Source organism: Amblyomma americanum, chromosome 1, assembly GCF_052857255.1.
Source record: "Amblyomma americanum isolate KBUSLIRL-KWMA chromosome 1, ASM5285725v1, whole genome shotgun sequence".
NCBI classification, from domain to species: domain Eukaryota; kingdom Metazoa; phylum Arthropoda; class Arachnida; order Ixodida; family Ixodidae; genus Amblyomma; species Amblyomma americanum.
Genome location: NC_135497.1, coordinates 558,257,816 through 558,277,267, shown reverse-complemented (window position 1 = coordinate 558,277,267; position 19,452 = coordinate 558,257,816). Strand labels below are relative to the sequence as shown.

The window sequence follows — 19,452 nt, the reverse complement described above, 5'->3', positions numbered from 1 at the left end:
TTCATCATCTCTACCGCTGAATACAATGGAAATGGGCATGGTGTTCCCGCCCACCATCCCGAATTACAACCAGGGCCTGAGAGTTCAACGTCCACACCGCAACAAGAGTGACAAAGGCGCGCGACAGGGCAGACTTGCAACGTGCGCAAGCGGCAATCAAGCTAAAGGTATACAGACACACAGCGCCAGCTGAGAGGCCAATGAGGGGGGTCCGTGAGCATCAGTGCAGCTACCTCTTGGCTCCCACGGAAGGCTTACGTCACCGAGTGTGGCCTCCGAGATCAGCGCTTCGGCGCGGAGGCCATGCATGGATTTGCAAGAGAGTGAGGAGAGGGGAGCGGAGTTCTGAAGAGAGGCGGGAGGGCAATCTTAGAAGGCGCGTCGACAGGGAAAGGGTAGCTCGCTTGAGAGAGGCACGAAATGGGGCGGGCAGTTCGCCTGAGATGAGGCTCAGGAAAACATACCGCGCGCCGGGCGCGCAAAGGGGCCGTAGGCAAGTTATCTCGCATCGGGGCGCCGGGTTTACACCGTCCGTTAGCTGCAACCAATCAGCAGGGCTTAATTACATTTGTTATACATGCGATTTTGTGCTACTGAAATAATGTATATTTTGATGGTCGCGCTGGTCTCGTTCGTTATAAGCGAAAGTTTGTCTTAAGTGGGGCCATTATATGTGGGCTCAACAGTAAGTTATTTTGGAGTATACAGGACAAGTCTGAATCGAATGGCAGAAAAACATTTAAATACGATTTCCAGGGCAATCAACATGTGTTCTGCTGTTGGACGAGCATCAACACACCCAAAACGAGATTCAAGCTTTTTACTGCAATAAAAAAATGTAAGTGTTTCTGACAAAGAGACTCGGTTCGGATGTTTCCTTGCACTGAGACTATAATTCAAACGGCTAATTGTGGGTTTAACATCCCAAAGACATATACGCCATGAGGGATGCCACAGTGCAGGGCTCCAGAATAATTTAGATTGCCTGAGGTTTTTAACGTGCACTGAATGCGTTTCACATCACTGAGCCATCATGGTGGGTTTATAATTCACAAGCTCAATACGTCAGGGTATGCCAGCCCCATCACAGTAAGCATGAACTATTTATGCAAACAGACTTTTTACACCAAAAGTTTTAATTATGTCGTTCTACAGTGCAAACAGACCCAAGTAATTGCTCATTAGCCTCCACCCAAGCACAGCCACATAGCTACAAAGGAAAGCCAAACAGATTTCACAGAAACCTCGCAGTTGGAAAAATTCGCCCTGGTCCGGGGTTACAGCAAGCTGCTCAATGAGGTCTGCAAAATAGAGGTATCAGCTGTAACAAGTGTGAAACCTTACTTGTGGACAAATGTGACAGGGGATGGTGCTGTTCAAGCACTATGTAAGGCTCAAAGCACTTTTTTTTTTTGGCACGTGCACGCCCAGTGTTCATTTTGGACAATGTTGGCTCTGCAGTCGAGGCAGATATGCAAAATACATTCATGCCATGTACTAACAGTAGGCGGTAAAGGACTAACAAGTGAAAAGGGGCAAATTTGGACTCTGTAGTTCACCTCTCTCATTATACACTGAGAGAAGAAACCAAACTTGTGCCTGTGCATTTTTAGCGGTTAACTGTGCCACCTCGAATTCGCCGCAGTTCTTGGTTGCTGAAATGGCATTTTGGAGCAGGATTGGCGCAATTTCATCAAAAACCATCTATTTATAGCAGCATGTATCAGGCTTAATAATATAGCGCAGGTTGGCGCAATTAGCGCAGCATTCCCACCGCTGCCAGCTGGTGATATACCAATAAGACGGAACAATGAGTGACAATGAGTAACCCCACTGAGCCCTTCCATCGACCTCTACGCCATCTACATGGTGACGTCATCAACCAATGTGCTTAAATACTCAACAGCTACTGCTTGGAACTCCAGTGGTCAAAGTGACAGCGCGACTGCAACCATGCTAAGCAAGCATGTCTTCATTATTTCGCAGGTTAGTTACTTTTATATACCTGGTGTTAAATGCTATCACATCCTCAAATAGCAGCGCAGAATGTAGACGGCAGCACAACACGAGAAGGCGACTCACGGAGCACTGACTTTCATTATTTATTTTGAGAAACACATAACTTAATATACAAATGCATAATGTCACCACATATTCCACAGACACATGACTAGCACACCATGCGGCACATGCACTTCTGCATACTCATGAAAATCCTTGCACATTTAACAACTCAAGTTCCCTTTTTTGTAAGCAGTAGAGACGATGTGCTGATGCATTGTACTTGCAGTCTGATTATCTCAGCTGCCTGAATATTCTCACGGACCAGTTGTTCGCTGTGTTTTTTCAGCACTTTACATCGGCACAAGTTTTGGATGGGCAATCTCTAATGTGAATTCCGAAATGCCTGCACGCTTGATCGACATTACTTTTGTTATCCTTCAGCCTTTCATTGGTGCATTGGTGTACAAAGATAACATCAATTAAGCGTGCAAAGTAGCTATCCGTGTCGCTTCAACGATTTCTCGAGTCAGTTTATCTCTGCTTCTGGCAATGATAGAGCATTTCTCCAGAAAGGACATGCACCCACACCCCTCACAACACAAAGCTAGATTACTGCCCATTAAAAAGTTCATGCTGTTGTGTTCACGAAGCGTTTCGTTGAGGCACCTACCAGACTGTCCCACATACTGCTTCCCGCAATAATAATAATAATAATAATAATAATAATATTAATAATAATAATAATAATAATAATAATAATAAAGTCTTAATTCCCATTCTAATACAAGGAAAAGGGATAGCAGATAAAGCAGCAGCTTGAGAGTGTCTGAGGCCCCACACATAGACATGGTATAGACCACGTGGTCAGGCACGCAACATAAGCACAGCCACAGGGCGAGACAGAAACAGCTACAGGCAATTCAACAAAATGACAAAAAATGAGTGCGCTTGCACTCAACAATGGTTTAAATCCAGAAATGTAAACTTCTACATGTTCGCCTAAACAAAATGCATTTTAAACTCTTTAGGGTGCAAGCTGTGAACGTGTATTGCGTAGGTTATATTTGTTTAAAATGGCCGGCATGAGGAAGTTTCGTGTCAGATTTCCATAGTTTATTCTATTATGGGTGACAGCCCATTGTTCCCTAGATCTTGTGGCCCCAACTTTTTCCTTCAATCTAGGTTCGGCAAGGGATTTCAGAAATGAAGTCATGACAGGGGGTGAAAACCTAAGATGCTTCATTAGTCTGTATTCGTATATAATACTGACTGATATAATTCTGTACTCAAGGAAGAAAGGGTGGATGTGAGCTGTGAAATTAATTCCAGCAATATGCCTTATTTTGCCTTTTTTTGTAACACAATTTATTGAGGTTTGTTTGAGGTTTTTCCCCACACCAGATGGCTAGTTAGTTAGTTAGTTAGTTAGTTAGTTAGTTAGTTAGTTATATTGATTTTAATGGCGCAAAAGCAACTTAGGCTATGATGCGCCAAACACACGGTTAGAGCTTTTGTTAAAGGTTACGCTTTTTATATCTAAAGTTTGTATAAAACATTGGCTTCTCTGAGAAATTTAAAAATGCTAGAAAAATCAACCAGTGCTTGATCTCCTAAAAGTAACATGGGGTGTAGTGGGATGTATTCATTGTACAATGTTGTGAAATATTTTTTCCTCAGTTGTTCCAGTTTTTTGCATACAATTAAAATGTGGTTTACCGTGAGTTCATCGCCACACGTTTCGCAGAGAGGTTTGCCTTTTTTTGTCAGTAAGAAGTTGTGAGTAAGGTGTGTGTGTCCAATGCGTAGTCGACACAAAATTACTTCTATGAAACGCTCCTGATGTGTACATGATCTCCATTCTCCCAAAACAGGTTTTATAGAATGTAGTTTGTTGTTTGTTTGTTCGTCCCATGCAATCTGCCACTTATTCCTGAGTTTACTGTGCAGTAATTTAGAAAAATCCCTCTGTGGTATGTTAACTTGTTTTATATGGCCAATTCTAGCTTGTGCTGCGCAAGCATCTGCTCTCTCATTACCTAAAATTCCAACATGGCTAGGGACCCAGCAGAATACAATGTTATGTTTTTGCTTTGTAATTTTAACTATGTTATGTATGATTTTTCCTATTATGGGTTCAGCAGCGTTTGTAGAATGCAGCGCTTTTAGCATACTGAGTGAATCGGTGTAAATGATGCTATTTTTTATGTTTTGTTTTACTATTTGTTCTACAGCTACAAAGATGGCATAACACTCCGCAGTAAATACCGATGCATACTGTGGCAATCGTATCATTTTTTCATTTGTTCCTTGAATTACTGCACTTCCGACATGACTTTCTGTTTTTGAGCCATCAGTGTAAAATTCGGTGTAAGTGTCATATTTTTCTTGTAGTGCAAAGAACTCTTGCAGTATGTGCTCGTGTGGTATTTTCTCTTTGTTTACGTGTGTCAATGTGAAGTCACACACTGAAGGAAGGCTGTACCATGGTGGTAGATATTCATGTCTTTGTGCAATATTAGTTAGGGCGTCCAGCACTGCTAAGTCTTCACATTTATCTTCAAAGCGCATTATTAGTGGCCTGATAAAATGTGGTTTATTATGGAATAATCTCCTAGATGGGCACTTGGTAACAATGGGATAGCAGAGATGTTTAGGGAGAGAGCGGGTTTTTAGGATGTACGTGCATGTTAGTGTGACTCTTCTATCCTCTAGTGTGGGCTCATTAGCTTCAACGTAAAGACTCTTTACCGGGGATGTTCTATAAGCTCCAGTTGATAGGCGCAAACCAAGATTATGAACAGGGTCCAGTCGTTTCAAGTAGGATGCTCTTGCCGAACCATATACCACACACCCGTAGTCCAGCTTGGAGCGCACCAAAGAGCGATATATTTGCAGTAGGCATGCTCTATCGGACCCCCACCGTTTTCGCGAGAGTACCTTTAATACATTGAGGGCTTGGGATGCTTTCTTTTTCAGGTTGTTAATGTGTGACAGAAATGTAAGTTTCTTGTCAAAAGTGACGCCTAAAAATTTATGTTCCTGTTTGACTGGCAGTGTGGTTTGATTCAAGCACAGATTGGGATCGACCTGTAGGCCTCGTCGTAATGAGAATAAAACAGCTACTGTTTTTTGAGGGGAGAACTTGAATCCATTTTTCTCTGCCCAAGCAGCCAGTTTATTTAGTGTGATTTGTATTTGTCTCTCGCAGGACAGTATGTTGGAAGAAGTGTATGCTATCTGTATGTCATCTACATAAACTGAATACATTACGGACTTAGGTATTACATTGGCCAAAGAATTCATTTTTACTATAAAGAGTGTCGTACTTAAAATGCATCCCTGGGGTACGCCATTCTCTTGGGTGAATGTCATTGATAGAGTTGCTCCCAGACGGACTCTGAATGTGCGGTTAGTCAGGAAGCTGTTCAAGCAGTTCAGCATCCTGCCGCGGATCCCTAGCTCTGCTAGGTCATGGAGGATGCCGAACTTCCACGCGGTATCATATGCCTTCTCCAAATCGAAGAAGACACCGATACAGTGCTGTTTGTGGATGAACGCCTCTCGGATGGTGTTTTCTAGGCGGACAAGGTGATCAGTGGTCGAGCATGCTTTCTTAAATCCACATTGATGTAAATCTAAGAGTCGACGAGATTCAAGTGTGAAGGTCAGTCTAATGTTTACTATGCTTTCGAAAGATTTAGCGATGCAGCTGGTGAGGGCTATCGGTCTGTAATTGTTAGGACTTGGTGGTTTTCTGGGTTTCAGGAAAGGTACTACTGTTGCTTTCTTCCACTCCTCAGGTATATTCCCAGTTGTCCATATTTTGTTACAGAATTTCAACAATGCCTGCACGGCAGCCTCAGAGAGATGGGCGAGCATTGTGTAATGTACATTATCTGGGCCTGGTGCTGTCTTTTTACCACAAGATAATGCCCTGATCAATTCCTGGAGTGTGATGGGTTGATTGTAGTCCTCGTGCATACCTGCTGCAAATGGAAGTTTTTGTTTTTCTGCTATTGCTTTGTGCTTCTGGAACGTGTTTGTGTAATTGGACGAACTGGAAACTTCAGCAAAATGCTCACCCAGTATGTTGGCCTGTTCTTCTAATGATGTTTGTGTCCCGACCACACCAGATGGCAGTAAATTAAATAAGAGTGACATAACGCATGATACATTGTTAGTCTAGTTTTAAGCGTGCGGGAAACTCAGATTGAGATCTTGAGTGAAAGCCAACTGACTGCGATAGTTTTTTAATAACTATCACAAGACAGCGGGACGCTGTACATGATGCCCTCTGTGCATTTAGCAAATCTTTTCCAGTGGCGGGTGTTTGCGGCTTTTGGGGTCGCTGTTCAGAGGGCAGGGTTCTTTTGGTAGAGTTAGTTCTTGGGCCAGTTGGTATTCTTGATTGAAGCTCATATTTTTTCTGCGCATCGGCACACAGCCAAAGAAAGGAGGAAGGAAGAGGAGAAGGACGAACGCAGCGCTGACTGACAACTGCTTATTCAGAGACGCACACACAGCTTAAATACTATCAGACCAGCGCAGGCGCACACCGTGAAAGAGAAAAAAAGAAAAATAGAAAAAAAAGGATCTCATCACATCTATATCGCAAAAACTTCGGAATGCACGCCCCTTCTGCCTTGTACAAAATGACCTAAGTATCGCTGACACATTCTGGCCCAGCTCTTTGAATATAGTATGCCTCTATCGTTTCACAGGTTGTTTTTAACTCACTTCTGCTCAGAATCATCACTCTGGAAAACATCGGTGTGCAATCCTTGCAAGTTGCGCAGTGCTCGACAAGGTTAGCACCCTCTCTATTCCTTAGGTCTCTTGCGTGCTCCCTGAGCCGGTCGTTGACGCAGCGCCCGTTTGCCCGATGTAGAACCTGCCACATGTCAAGGGGATTTCGTGCACAACGCCTGTGGCGCATACCGCAAAGCGGTTCCCGTGCCTCTTTTTACTGCCAGGTTTTTTGGTTTCACCTGTGATGCGTCGGGCCAACTGGCCAAGCTTCCGAGGGGCCGAAAAGACCAACGGCACATTGTGCCAGTTTTCCACCTTTTTGAGGCCATGGGATAATTTGTGCACGTAGGGCATCACTTCAGGCCTCACTTTGGCCTGCGGAGGGGTTATTGCCTCCTTACGAGTTCGGGGCTTCAACTTCTTCAAGAGCGCTTCTGCAACAGCGGGAACAACCGACCCAGGGAAACCGGCGGCCTCAAGCCTAGCCAATTGATTCTCAAAACTATCTTGCATATCATGCACACACGATTTTCAGAGTGCAGACTCTAAGCAGAGTTTAGCGATCCCTCTCTTCACAATTTTTGAATGGCATGAATTATAAGGCAATAGCTTTTTTGGCGCTCTGGGCGAGTAAGACCAGCAAACGTGCTTATTCATGAACCTAAATCTTACATCCAGAACTGCAAGCTGTCTTCAACCGGGAGCTCTTACGTGAAGGTGAGCCCCCTGCCATGCTTTTCGAAGTTATGCAGTATCCTCATTGGGAATGGCACAATGTTTGTTTAAAACAATTAAAAAGTCATCCACGTAACGAAACACTTTTCGAACACAGTCAGATTGCTTAAAATTATCGCTCAAACGGTGATCAATGGGGCAACACATGACCCAATGCATATCCCCTTCTTTTGCAGATAAAACTCCTTGTCAAAGGCGATAAATGTACTACACAGATAAAATTCTAAAAGCACTAAAAAGTTTTCTACATTCATCCCCCACGCATTTTGAAACTGAACCCTTATCGTTATCAGTTCCTAAATGACAACCAGGATAAAAGATATGCCTTTTTGGTTCATGTTGACCTCCTTTTTTATTCTGTTGGGCATCAAGAACTGTTCACTGCTGTCAAGGAAAGTATTGATGATAAGGGACCCCTTCAGTTTCAAAATGCGTGGGGGATTAATGTAGAAAACTTTTTAGCGCTTTTAGAATTTTATCTGTGTAGTACATTTATCGCCTTTGACAAGGAGTTTTATCTGCAAAAGAAGATATGCATTGAGTCATGTGTTGCCCCACTGGTCACCATTTGAGCGATAATTTTAAGCAATCTGACTGTGTTCGAAAAGTGTTTCGTTACGTGGATGACTTTTTAATTGTTTTAAACAAACATTGTGCCATTCCCAATGAGAATACTGCATAACTTCGAAAAGCATGGCAGGGGGCTCACCTTCACGTAAGAGCTCCCAGTTGAAGACAGCTTGCAGTTCTGGATGTAAGATTTAGGTTCATGAATAAGCACGTTTGCTGGTCTTACTCGCCCAGAGCGCCAAAAAAGCTATTGCCTTATAATTCATGCCATTCAAAAATTGTGAAGAGAGGGATCGCTAAACTCTGCTTAGAGTCTGCACTCTGAAAATCGTGTGTGCATGATATGCAAGATAGTTTTGAGAATCAATTGGCTAGGCTTGAGGCCGCCGGTTTCCCTGGGTCGGTTGTTCCCGCTGTTGCAGAAGCGCTCTTGAAGAAGTTGAAGCCCCGAACTCGTAAGGAGGCAATAACCCCTCCGCAGGCCAAAGTGAGGCCTGAAGTGATGCCCTACGTGCACAAATTATCCCATGGCCTCAAAAAGGTGGAAAACTGGCACAATGTGCCGTTGGTCTTTTCGGCCCCTCGGAAGCTTGGCCAGTTGGCCCGACGCATCACAGGTGAAACCAAAAAACCTGGCAGTAAAAAGAGGCACGGGAACCGCTTTGCGGTATGCGCCACAGGCATTGTGCACGAAATCCCCTTGACATGTGGCAGGTTCTACATCGGGCAAACGGGCGCTGCGTCAACGACCGGCTCAGGGAGCACGCAAGAGACCTAAGGAATAGAGAGGGTGCTAACCTTGTCGAGCACTGCGCAACTTGCAAGGATTGCACACCGATGTTTTCCAGAGTGATGATTCTGAGCAGAAGTGAGTTAAAAACAACCTGTGAAACGATAGAGGCATACTATATTCAAAGAGCTGGGCCAGAATGTGTCAGCGATACTTAGGTCATTTTGTACAAGGCAGAAGGGGCGTGCATTCCGAAGTTTTTGCGATATAGATGTGATGAGATCCTTTTTTTTTTCTATTTTTCTTTTTTTCTCTTTCACGGTGTGCGCCTGCGCTGGTCTGAGAGTATTTAAGCTGTGTGTGCGTCTGAATAAGCAGTTGTCAGTCAGCGCTGCGTTCGTCCTTCTCCTCTTAATTCCTCCTATCTTTGGCTGTGTGCCGATGCACAGAAAAAATATGAGCTTCAATCACGGTTCTTTTGTATACGGTACTTAGTTTATCTCAGGCGAAAGAACTACTGAACAGTTGCCTTCTTTCCTATTTTCTTTAGATTGTGTGACAGACCATGGATATAAGAGATGACAACTGTCTTGCCTTGCGTTTTATCTGTAACCGTTCCTTTTTTCTGAACTTTCTTTTTGATTAAGCTTTCAGCTCACCGGAACCACTGATATCCTTAGGATATCCTGCTTCGAAGAATCTTCGAAGTTGTACTTTAAAGCTGAAGCTGCTAAGGTGGGGGCATGATGTTTCGAGGGCATTTTGCAAGCATATAGGTTAAAGGGACACTGAGGAGAAATTGAAGTTGGCTCGTATCGATAGAATACCAGCTCCTGATCACAAAAACACCGCTCTTACTGAAAACAAAGCTCTTGTAAGGTAGAAAATAGCAAGAACCAAAATACAGGTATCGCCACCACAGGCCAATCTCGCAAGTACAAGCGTGGTACAATCTCGCAAGTACAAGCCATAGGACAAGAGACGCCACCTTGGAGGAATTTTCCATCCTACTTGGTTCGCGAATCTCTGAGGCCGACAAAGGTAGGTTGCGCAGATCAATATTGAAGTAAGTTTTGTTTTAAAACCAATGGTGCACTTTTATCACACAAGGAAGGCAGGCAAAAGACAACCTGAATGTTGGAGGCAAAGAAAACGGATGCTTGGCGGCGCCACAGGCGGCCAGGAGAGTTTCGATTTGTTATGGCGCTTCGCGTCTATGAGCTTTGCGTGCCCCGTGGTTTTGTTTTTGACGCGCTTCGATTTACAAGCGCCGAACAGCAGAGGAACTCCAAGTGCCGCTTCAAGTGCTAGTTAACCTTTGAAGGAGCCTGTTAAGGCTTGTCAGTTGATCGCCACGGTCGATGAAAAGCTATGATGGCACGATGGTCGGTGATCGAACAAGGCAACACTTGTGTATTCGCACCCTCACCCGGCGAAACATTCCCGGCTGTGCCAGTCAACTTCAAACTACTTAACGAAAATCGTTTATTAGGGACGGGAGACAAGGTACAAGGCAGTTCAGAAAAATTGCTGATGGCCTAGCTCTGTTAGGCCAGGATATACGTAGCGAAAGCGCGGAGATTTCTGCATCTGAAGAGTGCATTCACTAGATGCGCCCTTATTGACGGCTGTAACTTGAGCCGTCGTAGCGGAGCGGTAGCGTTTCCGCCTCAAACGCCAAAGGCCTTCGTTCGATTCCGAACCTCGGCACCGGGCTTCTTTTATTTAGTGAGTGGGCGGGGGGTTTTAGTGGCTCCCATGGATGCCGCCGCTGAATACGTTGGTTAGCGGTAAAGCGCAGGCTCTGTTAAGGCGCGTTTATGCTGCGGCAAGGCGCGCGCAGCGCGCGCGCCCTGCACGGCGAAGTCACGTCGGTCAAAGCGACACCCTCTATATATACTCCAACTGCGCTTGACCGCCGACGCGTTCGGCGGCTTCGGCGCACTCTGACCACATTGGCGGGGAGATTGGAGCATGTATCTATTTCGCGCCGAGTGCACCAGCCGCCGCCGGCCCGGCCAGACTGATTTGGCTCCGCGGCGAGGTGCGCGTTATATTCAATAGCTGCGGCAGTTCGGCAGAGCTGTTCTTTTCGAGCTCAGCTATTTTAATCCATTCACAGTACATATCTGAAGGTACATGCAGTGGACCCGTTGGATCTAGCGGAAGCCGTTGAAGCGTCGTGCGCCAGCTTTGGTTTCAAGCCGCCAACTTTAAACGCGACCGCCCTCGAGCACCCATTTGTTTTTTGTGGCAAAAATAAATAAATAACTTGGCCCTTGCAACCGTGGGAGACCTCGACGCTGCCTGCTGCGCCGTGCAATCACTCCGTTCAAGGAATCACAATCCGTTGGCCCCAAAGCCCCGGCCAGCCTCCGATGGGCGCAACGCACCCCTCGCGACTCCCCGCACTGGGGTTATGATATTTATTTTGCAACGGCTGCTCTCTGAGGAAGGGGGAAACCACCCGCCGGCGCCTAACCTAACCGTGCTCCCTCAAAAGCATCGCACGCTCTGTGGGGCTGAGGTCGCTGAAATGCAGGCCAGAGTTTTTGCGAGAACTATGTCGTCGGGTTCGGGAACTGGATCCATCGTAACGCTGGCAAGATGCCGGTGCAAACGTAAACGAAGTGACGGTGGCGACCCCCGATAGATGCCTTCAACGTGCGGCGGCGGTAGCTTTCATTTCGGCAGCTTCTAGACCGCACCGCTAGCGGCCAGAAATCACGGAGTCTCCGTTTACGTCAAGTTTCACGTCACTCCGTTCTGTGTCGTCATAAGAGTTCTCCGTGTCGTCATAAGAGTTCTCGAGCTTGAATCGGAGCGGCGGGAAAAAAATTTTCAACTTCGAATCCAAATTTCCTTGAAATAAATGCATCTTTCGCTCCCGGACAAGCGTTAACAAAGCCATGAAATGCCGAACTATCAGATATTGCTAACAAAAAAATTTTGATAGGGTTCTCCTCAGTGTCCCTTTAATGATGCCTCGTTTCACGAGTTTAGAATGAGCTGACTTGTATGGCAGAAGGGGCTTGTGCTTAGCGCGATGTGAATAGCACCAACAAACGTGGTTGTCCATGAACATAAGACAGATATCGAGAAACTGGATCTCTGAATCAGTGGGCATTTCACTAGCCAACGTTAGTGGGAGAAAGCACCCTTGTATAATGAAAAAATGTCCAATGTAACTTGCTCAAGGAGCAAAGGTGTGCAGTCAATGAGGAAGAGAAAATCATCAACATGTCTAAAAATTTTGCAAGAGGTGGCAAGTTGATCCTGAAGAATCCTGTCCAAGTGTGCAAAAGTATGGACCTCCTGCATGTTTGTAAACAAACGAGGTGGCGCTGCAGTCGCTAGCGAGCTCGTGGTAGGCAAAAGACCAGGGAGTGTTGTCGCGGAGAGGTGTTGAGCGCGGGTTTTCAAGGCTTGTAGGCGCGCTTTCAGCTTCTGCGAATCACAGCAATGGTTGATGTTTACAGCTTAGTAATTTCTTGAAGTACACGAGCTCGCGTTGGCCACGTGCGGTGTATTCAGAGAAATAGTTCGCCATTGTGTATTGTATATATGGTTAGTAGTAAACAAAGTGTTTCTGCCGTTGATTTCTACGCTAGGCATTGAATAAAATAGGAAGTTTTTGGCACTCTGCTCTAGCCAGAATGATTTTGCTTCGGGACAGTAGTGAGAGGATGTGCTGGCGATCTTTCGGCGGAGCAGACGTGCGCTCACCGTCTGCTGACATACGTAGGTGTCGTGCTGTGCGAAAAGTGGGGACAGCGTAGTGTACTTATTCTCCTCTGGCTGTCCCGCTTAAGCGCTGTTTTTATCCGCAGGATCACGCACCAGCCAGGCCGACTTCTCCCCTTGTTAAATTGGTCGATTTGGTGAAAATTTTTGATTTCTGGAATTATTTTTTTTCTTAGCCCTGGGGTGTTCTGTTTCGTGACGAAAAATTATAGCAAAATATTCAGTAGAAATTTATAAAGTACTCTTTCGAGATGCGGTGTCGTCGAAAATTGTGAGGTAATTCCTTTGAGGCTTTCATTGTGTTCAGGGCCGCATTTCTTTGACCAAAGCGCAAGCAAAGAGGCCAAAAACGAGGAAATAAACGTTAATTATAAGGTTCGTTTTCTGACCTTTCACATTTTCTGCGATTGGTATCACTCACACCTTCGTAATCTCGTAACGCATGAAAATAGAATGATTCTATTTGTCCCAAACGATTCCCGAGACGTTGAGGAATGTAATTTATCTCTCGATTTTTTTTCCTACAGGTGCAGTATTATGTCCGTTATTTTTGTAAGAAACGTTTTCACATAACTATGCATGAATAAGTACATGATCATCTAAAAAAGAAGTAATAGCGTCATATACAGAACAAGGCTTTGTATAAACATTAGTTAGGACCTTGAGGTGACTTGACGAGGGTGTTAATTATAATTACCCAAGAACTGCACCAGGTATAGCTACAAATAAAAGGCATTACCGAAACTAGCGTAGCAATTTCATATTTGCACCAAATTTAGTTTCATATCGCGTGCATAAATAACGAAAATACTTTTCATTGCCGCACCCCCTCTCAATCTCGACACGTCTGTTAGTAGCACGCCTGCAGCTGCTTCTTTCCAAACAAGCTTCGCGGTCATGGACTGCATCATGAAACATGACACATGCATGATGCAATGAAAAAGCATATGGCTTTTAGCACACTTAAGGTACGCTATTCTAAGCAAGCCAACGTGACCGCGCATGAACTTACCAGACTTCTTTCTACTCGAATCAAATAATTACGTCTGTCATATTAAGAAACACTTTCTAGTAAATATCAAATGCCATAAAACGTGTCATTAAAACATGCTGTGCTGTTAACAAAAGAACGCATTCCTTGGGAGCGAGTGAACCTGCCGGCGGGGGCCCCGTGCACACCGGCTCAAGGTGATAAATGCGTGCGCAGCTACATACGTGTTTTTTTTCATTGCGCAGTTATAAGCGTACTATGCTGATGTGCAGGCGAATGAACGCAGTAACTTACATGCTATTAAGCACATTGAGTGGCAGTGCCGATCAACTCCCAGCTTCGCGCTTTAGTACCGCGGCCCATTCCCCGTTAGCCAGTTTACTAATGCGGTATTTATCGCGAGGAGCCTATCGGGGCTAATTTATATTTCCTTTTATGCTACTACGTGGATCGAACAGTGACGCAGCTGATCAATACATGCGGGTTCTGCAGTGCGCAGGCATGATATGCAGCCGCCGGTAGCTGCAGCAGCTGCGGTAGGCACCGGCTGGCCGTAGCTGTTTTGCCTACCATGCGAAAGTCGCTGCTGACATGAGCGCCACCGCATCTTCGTGACGTCGCCGGGTGAAGGAGGTCCATAGGTCGCTGAGTACTGGGGCCAAGCAGGACCCAATACACACTCCCTGTTTTGAATATGAGGAGTGCCTTGCCAATTTATGAAGGTAGAACGGAGATAAAACAGGAGCAATTCTAAAAATCTGTCGACAGACAAGCTAGATTCATTTTTAAAAGCGACCGCACTGTAATGATGGACGGATTCTTCAACAATACTGAGTAGGTAGGTTATCTCTGCTCCACTGTTTTATCTCCGCTCTGCCTTCATAAATTGGCAAAGCGCTCCTCATATTCAAAAACAGAGAGTTTGTATTGGGTCCTGCTTGGCCCCAGTACTTTGGCACAGTACTTCACCTCAGCCTGCCTTTTTTTTTTTGCCTCGTTCAGCCCAGTGCCCTTTGTGGGTTTATTTGTGCCAGTCTCAGACCATTTCATCACTCACGTTGAACTGTCTCCCTGCTGTCGCATTCCCGATCTGCAGTGCATATTCAACGAAACACAATGTGAATTTTGCATCGCACCTTCTTTGCCTTTCAGGTGGCATCACGTTGAGCAAGAACACGCAACGCGCACAACGCCATACATATGCGACCCCGAAATCGAAATTTCAAGAATATGGATGGCCCGGCTGGACTTGATGGGGTGGCGGCTACTTTCAGTCCGCCTGTAGGAAGATTACGCGATTCGACCCATGCGACAGCAGTTTAAAAATATATTCTGCCAGAGCGATCTTCTTCCACTGCACATGCACAGATGGCCCCGAGGAGGGCACAGCTGGCTCTCTGCAGTAATGGAACACGGATCACGCTGTGCTAAGCCTAATAACTCAATTTTTAAATCTTTTACACATAAATTTCCTTTTCAAACCTAGTTACTGGGCACTGGGCACGGCAAAAGATGGCTCTCCATGGCATGTCATCTCAGTGTACAAACCACACCATTGTTTAAGACCCACTGATGAGAAATGTTTAAAAAGCAACGCAACTTATACACCAGAAAATATGGTACAAAGAACGGCAGCCATTTCCCACTTCCCACAAGAGGACCCACCTGGTGATTGATGGCTGGAAACCACAGCACTTTAAGCCATGTCTACACCAGAATGCACAAATAGTTTTGTCCCTGTGCCAGCACTGCAAGCTTTCCTGCCAAAGCTGTCCTACATGGCAAATAGATGGAAGAACTGAAAGCTCTCCAGAACAGAGCTTAATTTATGCAGCAGGAAAGAAAAGACTACGCAGTAGGAAAATTGGGGCCTGTACGATATTTGGGTTTTTTAAGGAGACATCATCATCATCAGCCTGACTACACCCACTGCAGGGCCTCTCCCACGTCTCTCCAATTAATGCAAACATTATCAAGAACGTAAATATTATCTTAATTCATAAGAAAGGAGACGCCAAGGACATGAAAATTTACAAACCGATCAGCTTACTATCCATTGCATACAAGGTATTTACTAAGGCAATCACTAATAGAGTCAGGGCAACCTGAGACTTTAATCAACCAAATGATCAGGCAGCCTTTCGTAAAGGATATTCCACAATAGATCACATTCACACTATCAATCAGGTGATACAGAAATGCTAAGAATATAACCAACCTCTATATAGAGCCTTCGTTGATTACGAGAAAGCATTCGACCCAGTGGAAACCTCAGCAGTCATACAGGCATTGCGTAATCAGGGGGTAGAAGAACCTTATGTCAAAATACTGGAAGATATATATAGCAACTGCACAGCTACAATAGTGCTCCATAAAGTCAGCAATAAAATTCCAATAAGGAAGGGCATCAGGCAAGGAGACACGATCTCGCCAATGCTATTCACCGCATGTTTACAGGAGGTATTCCGAGGCCTGAATTGGGAACAGTTGGGAATAAGAGTAAATGGAGAATACCTAAATAATCTGCGATTTGCTGATGACATTGCCTTGCTGAGTCACTCAGGAGGTGAACTGTAAATCATGATCAATGAGTTAGACAGGCAGAGCAGAACGGTGGGTCTAGAAATTAACATGCAGAAAACCAAAGTAATGTCCAACAGTCTAGCAAGGGAACAGCAGTTCACAATTGGCAGCGAGAGCCTGGAAGTTGTAAAGGAATACTTAGGGCAGGTAGTGACAGCAGATCCGGATCACGAGAGGGAGATAACTAGAAGGATAAGAATGGGGTGGAGCGCATATGGCAGGTTCTCTCAGATCATGAGTGGCAGTTTACCAATTTCCCTCAAGAGAAAAGTATACAACAGCTGTATCTTACCGGTACTCACCTACGGGGCAGAAACATGCAGGCTAACGAAAAGAGTTCAGCTGAAGTTAAACACAATGCAGCGAGCCATGGAAAGAAAAATGATAGGTGTAACGTTAAAGAGACCGGAAGCGGGCAGAGTGGGTGAGGGAACAAACATGGGTTAATGACATCCTAGTTGAAATCAAGAAGAAGAAATTGGCTTGAGCAGGGCATGTAATGCGAAGGCAAGATAACCGCTGGTCCTCAACACTTTCCTGCCCGCACATATTTCCATCGATAGCTCGTTTTTGCACGACAAGAGCAGCAGTGACGACTCAGAAGGCGACTTTGGTTCATCAGACTTCAGCACGGACAGCAAAACTGCACCAAACCGACCCGGAATGGAACGTCAACAGCCATGCCCCGGTAAGTTTCGCTTTCTCTTCCGAAAAGCTCCGCTTTTGCTGCGCTGATCTGAAGAGATCAGAGTGTTCTGAAGGTCACATCTCTTATCTGCAGGGTGTCAACGTCTTTTGGGCGGGATTACTTGCCTCCGGCAGCGCAGAGAGTCGTGTTTTCGGCCAGAAGACAGCCAGGCGTCAACCTCGGCGTTGCGCACCGGAGTGCCACAAGGCACTCCTTCAGAGCCGTCGATTTCTTCCTCCCATTTTTCACCGCGGAAATCATCAGTGAGATATGCAGGAACACGAACAAGTATGCGTGGATGCATGTTTAGAAGAAACCCTCCTACAGCGAAAAAGATGGATCTTGGCGAGAGGTCACTCCGGAAGAGATGACAAACCTCAAGGGCTGCAGCACAAGCCCCAAAAATGGAAAAATACCGAAACTGCAAATTGTGCTATGAAGGAATAAAGGTCGAACAAAAGACAAAGTTTTATGTGAGACATGTGCGGCAAAACCTCTGTTTCACGGCAACAAGGAACTGTTTCGCGCGGTGGCATGATAGTCGGTAGACTACTGTGTCCTTGCCTACCTCAGCGAATACTGTACACGAAAAGCTGAAATTTTCTGCAGTGCTGCATCAGTCCCTGTTGTAAAAAACGTATATCCTGAAATTTTTTGTTTTGTTCGTGTGAAGAAACTTTCATGTTTTTGTGCGTTTTCTCTTCGTGAAGAAAAATTTTTTCCTGATAATTTTTTTTTCAACACGTACTCAATAAACCTGTTGCTTGAGAACTTATACCATTGCGAAGAGAATTTCCTCCTCTACAATTTGATACTATACACTCCTGTATCAAGCAAGTTTTGTTAAAGAAAAATATATTAATGACACCACCGAAACAGCACCACTTTTCCCGTGGGCAGGAAAGTGTTAAGGGTGACGGAGTGGATTCCAAGAGAAAGTAAGCGTAGCAGGGGGCAGCAGAAGGTTAGGTGGGCGGATGAGATTAAGAAGTTTGCAGGCAAAGGGTGGATGCAGCTGGCAAAGGACAGGGTTAATTGCAGAGACATGGGAGAGGCCTTTGCCCTGCAGTGGGTGTAGTAAGGCTGATGATGATGATGACTTTATTGGAGCAGCTATGCGCCGAGTGGGATACCCAACGACTGTGTCAAGTACATTGTAACAGACAACGGCCGTAACATTCGAGCTGCTGCCAGAAGGTTGTCATCAAGCCTTTGATTTGAGCCAGTTGGTTGTAGCATGACATGGTTTACGCAAAAAGCGTACTGGTGCTAAAAGACGGAGACGACACACACAAGACAAGACTGGCGCCAACTTCCAACTAAGCAAGTCTTCGTCTTTTAGTGCCAGTACGTTTTTTGTGTAAACCATGTAATGTTGCCATGGTTGGAGCGGGCATGCTTTGCTCACACGCTTCAGCTGGCCATCAGTGACGCCAGGTCGTGTACACCAGCCATGAGTAGGCTGTGCAAGAAAGCAAGGACAATTGTTGGACACTATAAGCATAGCCCTGCAGCAGAGAAAAGACTTGAGGACCGGCAGAAGCAGCTGAACATGGAAGTGCTTCATGTTGTTCAGGACGTAGAAACAAGGTGGAATAGTCAGTACCTCTTGCTTTCACAGCTGCTTGCGCTCAAAGAAGCCATCACACTCGAGCTTGCTTCGTCTGACACTGCTGTTGATAGTTTGGACTCTCCAGAGTGGAGAAATGCAACTGAATTTGTGGAGGGCCTAAAGCCATTATGTGAGGCAACTGTGATTGCAAGTACTGAAAAGTACCCTTCACTTTCCTGCCAGATTCCAGTTATCTTTGGCATACTGCACTGCCTTGAAACCACTGGTGGCAACCATAGCTTTGCCAAAAACCTTGCAAGTCTGTCAAGGTTCACTTTGCCAAGGATCTCTTTGATGAAGCTGCCAGTATGGCTACGTTCTTGCATCCACAATTCAAGGCAATAGTAGTTCATGATGCATCTGGCCATTTGATGTGGCTCAAGGATCTCGTGGCAATGGAACTTGAAGTGATACCCAATGCAGACACAGTCAAGGCACCATCAAAGTCGTGCCCTTCGGTGGCATCCTGTGTGTGGAGTGCTTTTGATTCTGTGGTTATGAACAAGGAACAGATGTAGGCAAAAGCTGCTGCTAACAAAGAAGTAGCAGCTTATAGAGAGGAGGTTCTACTGGAAAGGGGCAAGCAAAGACCCTTGTGGATGGTGGCAGTCCACTGGCCGCTCCAAGTACCCCCATTTGAGCAAACTGTGCATGCAGTACCTGGCTATACCTGCTACTTGTATGTCAAGCGAAAGAGCGTTTTCAGCTCCAGGGGGTGTTGTGTTTGCGTGTAGGGAACGCTTACTTGCCGAACATGTTGAGCAGCTGATCTTTCTGCACGACAATTTGCATTAGTTTTATCACCGAAAAGTGCCCTTTTAAGTCATGTAGGGTTCAACAAATTTTTGCCAGATCTGTTTAACCCTGCTGCCAGATGTGCAGAGTTGTTGTGCACATCATTTATTCAGTTGTTCTGCAGCAATCCTACATCAACTTGGTTCATTTCTTGAGTGCGACTGTAATTTAGGCAGGGCGAGGTCACATGCTTACTAGTCTGTGCAATTCTAGTTTAATTTTGTTTGCAAATGCCAAGTGCAATTCTGAAA

The 19,452-nt window shown here is 45.3% G+C and overlaps 1 protein-coding gene across 1 annotated transcript in view; it reads right to left on the bottom strand.

The window, feature by feature from the left end:
- The window catches only part of ValRS (Valyl-tRNA synthetase), a 359,853-nt gene that overhangs the window by 195,429 nt on the left and 144,972 nt on the right, over window positions 1-19,452 (bottom strand). The window lies entirely within an intron of this gene.